General features: G+C 36.7%; 1 non-coding gene across 1 annotated transcript; it reads left to right on the forward strand.

Annotated features, from left to right (window-relative positions):
* The first annotated feature begins 1,301 nt into the window (after window positions 1-1,301).
* Window positions 1,302-1,409, forward strand: LOC112761707 (small nucleolar RNA R71). The gene has a single exon (XR_003182089.1). It is a non-coding gene; the product is annotated as a small nucleolar RNA R71 (small nucleolar RNA).
* The last annotated feature ends 5,867 nt before the right edge of the window (window positions 1,410-7,276 follow it).

Here is a 7,276-nt window from a genome sequence, read left to right on the forward strand (position 1 = left end):
TCTACTTGTCCATAAGCCTGTTTTCTGGAATTGTCTGCCATCTTTAATGAGATTTTAGCAGCTTGCACCCCATAGATTCCCAGTTTCTCTATTACAGAGAGTGGCATGAGGTTTATTCCTGAACCAAGGTCACACAGAGCCTTAAAGATCATGGTGCCTATGGTACAAGATATTATGAACTTTCCAGGATCCTGTTTCTTCTGAGGCAATGTCAGTTGATCCAGATCACTTAGTTCATTGGTGAACAAGGGAGGTTCATCTTCCCAAGTCTCAATACCAAATAATTTGGCATTCAGCTTCATGATTGCACCAAGAAACTTGGCAGTTTGCTCTTCAGTAACATCCTCATTCTCTTCAGAAGAGGAATACTCATAAGAGCTCATGAAGGGCATAAGGAGGTTCAATGGAATCTCTATGGTCTCTAGATGAGCCTCAGAGTCCTTGGGTTCCTCAGAGGGAGGCTCCTTATTGATCACTGGACGTCCCAGGAGGTCTTCCTCCTTGGGATTCACGTCCTCATCTCCCTCATTGGGTTCGGCCATTTTGATTATGTCAATGGCCTTGCACTCTCCTTTTGGATTCTCTTCTGTATTGCTTGGGAGAGTACTAGGAGGGATTTCAGTGATCCTCTTACTCAGCTGGCCCACTTGTGGTTCCAAATTTCTAATGGAAGACCTTGTTTCTTTCATGAAACTTACAGTGGCCTTGGACAGATCAGAGACTAAGTTTGCCAAATTAGAGGTATTTTGTTCAGAATTCTCTGTCTGTTGCTGAGTGGATGATGGAAAAGGCTTGCTATTGCTAAACCTGTTTCTTCCACTATTATTAAAGCCTTGTTGAGGCTTTTGATCCTTCCATGAGAAATTTGGATGATTTCTCCATGATGAGTTATAGGTGTTTCCATAAGGTTCACCTAAGTAATTCACCTCTGCTATTGCAGGGTTCTCAGGATCATAAGCTTCTTCTTCAGGAGAAGCCTCTTGAGTACTGTTGGATGCAGCTTGCATTCCATTCAGACTCTGAGAAATAATATTGACTTGCTGAGTCAACATTTTGTTTTGAGCCAATATGGCATTCAGAGTATCAACTTCAAGAACTCCCTTCATCATATGCGTCCCATTACTGACAGGATTCCTCTCAGAAGTGTACATAAACTGGTTAATAGCAACCATGTTAATGAGTTCTTGAGCTTCTGCAGGCGTTTTCTTTAGGTTAATGGATCCACCTGCAGAAGTATCCAATGACATCTTTGATATCTCAGATAAACCATCATAGAAGATATCCAGGATGGTCCATTCTGAAAGCATGTCAGAAGGACACTTTTTGGTCAGCTGCTTGTATCTTTCCCAAGCTTCATAGAGGGATTCACCTTCTTTCTGTCTGAAGGTTTGAACATCCACTCTAAGCTTGCTCAGCTTTTGAGGAGGAAAGAACTTGGCTAAGAAAGCCGTGACCAGCTTATCCCAAGAGTTCAGGCTGTCTCTGGGTTGAGAGTCCAACCAGATTCTAGCTCTGTCTCTTACAGTAAATGGGAAAAGCATGAGCCTGTAGACTTCAGGATCTACTCCATTAGTCTTAACAGTATCACAGATCTGCAAGAATTCAGTTAAGAACTAAAAATGATCTTCAGATGGAAGTCCATGAAACTTGCAGTTCTGCTGCATCAGAGAAACTAATTGAGGTTTCAGCTCAAAGTTGTTTGCTCCAATGGCAGGAATGGAGATGCTTCTTCCATGTAAATTGGAATTAGGTGCAGTAAAGTCACCAAGCATTCTCCTTGCATTATTATTATTTTTGGCTGCCATCTCTTCTTCCTGTTTGAAAATTTCTGAAAGGTTATCTCTGGATTGTTGTATTTTAGCTTCTCTTAGTTTTCTTTTCAGAGTCCTTTCAGGTTCTGGATCTGCTTCCACAAGAATGCTCTTGTCCTTGCTCCTGCTCATATGACAAAGAAGAGGGCACAGAAAAATAATAATAGGGATCCTTTTTACCACAGTATAGAGGTTCCCTTATGTGAGTAGAAGAAAAGAAGAAGAAATTCGAACACAGATAGAAGAAGGGGTTCGAATTTGGTGAGTGATGTGAAGAAGAGATGTTAGTAGATGAATAAATAAATAGAATAAGATGAGAGAGAGAGAGAGAGGATTTTCGAAAATAATATTTTTGAAAAAGAGTTAGTTGATTTTTGAAAATAGTTTTTGAAAAAGGTTAGTGGTTTTTCGAAAATTAAAATTAAAAAATTAAAAATTTAGTTAATTAAAAAGAAATTTTTGAAAAAGGGGGAAGATATTTTCGAAAATTAGAGAGAGAGTTAGTTAGGTGGTTTTGAAAAAGATAAGAAACAAACAAAAAGTTAGTTAGTTAGTTGAAACAAATTTTTAAAAGATAAGGAGTTAGGAAGTTAGAGAAGATATTTTGAAATCAAGTTTTTGAAAAAGATAAGATAAGAAGATATTTTTGAAAAGATATAATTGAAATTAGTTTTTGAAAAAGATTTGATTTTCAAAATCACAATTAATGACTTGATTCACAAGAAATCACAAGATATGATTCTAGAACTTAAAGTTTGAATCTTTCTTAACAAGTAAGTAACAAACTTGAAATTTTTGAATCAAAACATTAATTGGTGATGTTATTTTCGAAAATTTGATATAAAAATAAGAAAAATATTTTTGAAAAATGTTTTTAGAATTTTCGAAAATAACTAAGAAAGTTGAAAAAGATTTTATTTTTGAAAAAGATTTTGAAAAAGATAAGATTTTTAAATTGAAAATTTGATTTGACTCATAAAAACAACTAGATTTTAAAAATTTTTGAAAAAGTCAAATCTAATTTTCGAATTTATGAGAGAGAAAAAGGGACAGATATTTTTTTGATTTTTGAATTTTTAATGAAGAGAGAGAAAAACAAGACAAATGATGCAATGCATGAGAATTTTAGATCAAAACATGTGATGCATGCAAGAATGCTATGAATGTCAAGATGAACACCAAGAACACTATGAATGTTAAGATGAACACCAAGAACATATTTTTAAAAAATTTTTTCTGCAAGGAAAACATACTAGACACCAAACTTAGAATTCTTTAATGCTTAGACACTAAGAATTCAGGAATGCATATGAAAAACAAGAAAAGACACAAAACATTCAAATGCAAAGATCAAACAAGAAGACTTACCAAGAACAACTTGAAGATCATGAAGAACACTATGAATGCATGAAAATTTTCGAAAAATGCAAGATGCATATGCAATTGACACCAAACTTATAACATGACTCAAGACTCAAACAAGAAACATGAAAAATATTTTTGATTTTTATGATTTTCTAATTTTTTTGTATTTTTTTTTTCCATTCGAAAATTAGTGCGAAAAAGAAAAATAAGGATTCCAAAATTTTTAATATGAATTCCAGGAATCTTATGCTCTTTAATCTAAAGCTCCAGTCCAGGAATTAGACATGACTCACTAGCCAGCCAAGCTTTCAATGAAAGCTCCGGTCCAAAACACTAGACATGGCCAATGGCCAGCCAAGCTTCAGCAAACATAGATACCTCTCATGTATACAACAGCTGATATTTCATCCAACTTCATATAATTATGAGTGGAAGCCTCAGTCCAAAAGAATTTAGACATGGCTTTACAGCCAGCCAGGCTTCACATGCTTCATGAAGCACTAGAATTCATTCTTTAAAAATTTTGAATAACAAATATATTTTTGAAAACATTTGTATTTTAAAATTTTTTTTTTCGAAAACAAAAGAAACATTTTTGAAAGATTTTTGAAAAATTTTTGAAAACAAAACAAAAAGAAAATTACCTAATCTGAGCAACAGGATGAACCGTCAGTTGTCCAAACTCGAACAATCCCTGGCAACGGCGCCAAAAACTTGGTGCGCAGAAATTGTGATTACACTTTAATTATGTAAAATTCATCGCTCTTTCTTTCCCTGGTAATGGCGCCAAAAACATGATGCCAATACCATGGTTCACAACTTCGCATAACTAACCAGCAAGTGCACTGGGTCGTCCAAGTAATACCTTACGTGAGTAAGGGTCGAATCCCACGGAGATTGTTGGTATGAAGCAAGCTATGGTCACCTTGTAAATCTCAGTCAGGCGGATATAAAATAGTAATGGGGTTTTCGAAAATAATTAAATAAACACAGAATAAAGGATAGAAATACTTATGTAAATCATTGGTGAGAATTTCAGATAAGCGAATAGAGATGCTTTCGTTCCTCTGAACCTCTGCTTTCCTGCTATCTTCATCCAATCAGTCTTACTCCTTTCCATGGCTGGCTTTATGTGATACATCACCACTGTCAATGGCTACTTTCGGTCTTCTCTCGGGAAAATGATCCAAATGCCCTGTCACGACACGGCTAATCGTCTGGAGTCATCACCCTTGTCAATGGTTTCATCCTATCCTCTCAGTGAAAATGGTCAATGCACCCTGTCACGGCACGGCTATTCATCTGTCGGTTCTCGATCATGCTGGAATAGGATTTACTATCCTTTTGCGTCTGTCACTTTGCCCGGAAATCGCAAGTTTGAAGCTCGTCACAGTCATCCAATCATTGAATCCTACTCGGAATACCACAGACAAGGTTTAGACTTTCCGGATTCTCTTGAATACCGCCATCATTCTAGCTTACACCACGAAGATTCCGATTAAGAGATCTAAGAGATACTCATTCAATCTAATGTAGAACGGAAGTGGTTGTCAGGCACGCGTTCATAGGGAATGATGATGATTGTCACGTTCATCACATTCAGGTTGAAGTACGAATGAATATCTTAGAAGCGAAATAAGATGAATTGAATAGAAAACAGTAGTACTTTGCATTAATCTTTGAGGAACAGCAGAGCTCCACACCTTAATCTATGGAGTGTAGAAACTCTACCGTTAAAAATACATAAGTGAAAGGTCCAGGCATGGCCGAATGGCCAGCCCCTCTGATCTAAGAACCAGGCGTCCAAAGATGATTCCAAAGTTCCAAAGATGTCTAATACAATAGTAAAAGGTCCTATTTATAATAAACTAGTCACTAGGATTTACAGAAATAAGTAATTGATGCATAAATCCACTTCTGGGGCCCACTTCGTGTGTGCTTGGGCTGAGCTTGAGTGTTGCACATGTAGAGGTCTTTCTTGGAGTTGAACACCAGCATTTGTGCCAGTTTGGGCGTTCAACTCTGGTTTTGGATCCTTTTCTGGCGCTGGACGCCAGAATTGGGCAGAGAGCTGGCGTTGAACTCCAGTTTTCGTCGTCTATTCTTTGCCAAATTATGGACTATTATATATTGCTGGAAAGCCCTGGATGTCTAATTTCCAACGCAATTGGAAACGCGCCATTTCGAGTTCTGTAGCTCCAGAAAATCCACTTTGAGTGCAGGGAGGTCAGAATCCAACAGCATCAGCAGTCCTTCATCAACCTCTGAATCTGATTTTTGCTCAAGTCCCTCAATTTCAGCCAGAAAATACCTGAAATCATAGAAAAATATACAAACTCATAGTAAAGTCCAGAAATGTGAATTTAACATGAAAACTAATGAAAACATCCCTAAAAGTAACCAGATTCTACTAAAAACATACTAAAAACACTGTCAAAAAGCGTATAAATTATCCGCTCATCACTACTCGAACCTCCTTAATTCTACCAGAGAGCCCCTATTTATACTCTTCTTCTCTTTTTCAATTGGGACTTCAATGTACTTAGATGTGGGCCCTTTGGTCTTGTTGAGGCAAGCAAGAATGGGTCTCAATGATGTTGAAGAGGGGCAAATGAGCAATTCATCTTAAAAATCAGCATGGGTGTTTAATTACCTTGGAGCTAATGTCAACGTTGGCCTTAACGTTTGCAAGAAAACGTTGAGTCAAACGTTGAGCTTCAAAAATGATTTTCGAAGGAATGAGTGTTGGCGCCAACGTTTGACTCAACGTTGATGTACCAATGCTTTTTATTGATCTTCTTGGCAATATTAGGTGATTGGATCCCAATTCCTTGGCAATCAGTCTCTCTAAGCATGAAAAATTACCCAATTCCTTGGTTTAAGTGCTTATGGGAAGAGATGAGGTATGGTCACTGATTATATCACACATATTCGTAGATCAAAGTGTTGGGAGGATTACATGTCACGATATCCATCCAAATCCCAATCTAATCCAATGTGAGAAAGCATTTCTAGCATGATCTCCTCATTCCTCTTCCAAGGTTTAGAGGAGTGAAAGAACTGAAGATTGATGGTTTAGAAGTCATAGTAAACTCTCGTTGCGAGTATAGTTACTAAACCAAGCAATCAACCTTTCTTACAAACGTTTTTGTTGTCACAAGTAACAAACCCCTAAATAAATTGATAACCAAAGTATTCAAACCTCGGGTCGTCTTCTCAAGGAACTACAGGGAAGTATGTTCTTATTATTGGTTATGAAGATTGTAAATTGGGGGTTTCGAAGGTGAGGAACAAGTAATTTAAATTGCAATTAAAGTAAGTAAAAGACTGTAATTTAAATAAATAACTATAAAACACACTTTTGGCAAGGTACGAGAAATTAGAAGTCCTATCCTAGTTATCCTTATCAATGATGATGAAAATTGAATCTTAATTCCACTTAGTTAACCTTTGCTAGAGCAAGGGAAGGTCAAGTGACTAATTAGTTAGATCCTCAAATCCTAGTTAATCCCTAAGGAAAGATTGGGATTATTGAAGTTCAATTCAATTAGCAAAGATAACGATTATCAATCATGTTTGAGTTTGATAACTCCTGAGTTACTGATTTCTTAACCAAGACCGAAAGGGGAAAAGTAAATCTACTGGAATAAAAATGTCTTCAGATTGGGGATAAAAGTAACATAAATAAAAGAAAGCAATATTAAACTAAAATACCTCAAATAACATTAATTCAAAGAGTAATCTGTAACATAGAAGAATTCATAATTAAATTGAAAACATAATAAAAAGGAATATTGAACCTGGTAAAGAGATAATCCGGAAAGCGAATAAAATCCTAAATCTAAATCCTAATCCTAAAGAGAGAGGAGAGAACCTCCATCAAAGCTACATCTAATTCATGGATACTAACTAATTGGAGACTCTCCCTGAATGGATGCATTCCCCCACTTTATAACCTCAGGTCTATGCCATCTGGACTTGGATTTGGGCCAAAAAGGGCTTCAGAATTCGCTATGAGCATTTTCTGTAATTTCAGGTGCGTGGCCTCTGTCACGCGTCCGCGTGTGTCACGCGGTCGCGTCATTGGGAGTTTTTCCTTG

The sequence above is a fragment of the Arachis hypogaea genome, chromosome 16 (assembly GCF_003086295.3).
Source record: "Arachis hypogaea cultivar Tifrunner chromosome 16, arahy.Tifrunner.gnm2.J5K5, whole genome shotgun sequence".
Lineage (NCBI taxonomy): Eukaryota > Viridiplantae > Streptophyta > Magnoliopsida > Fabales > Fabaceae > Arachis > Arachis hypogaea.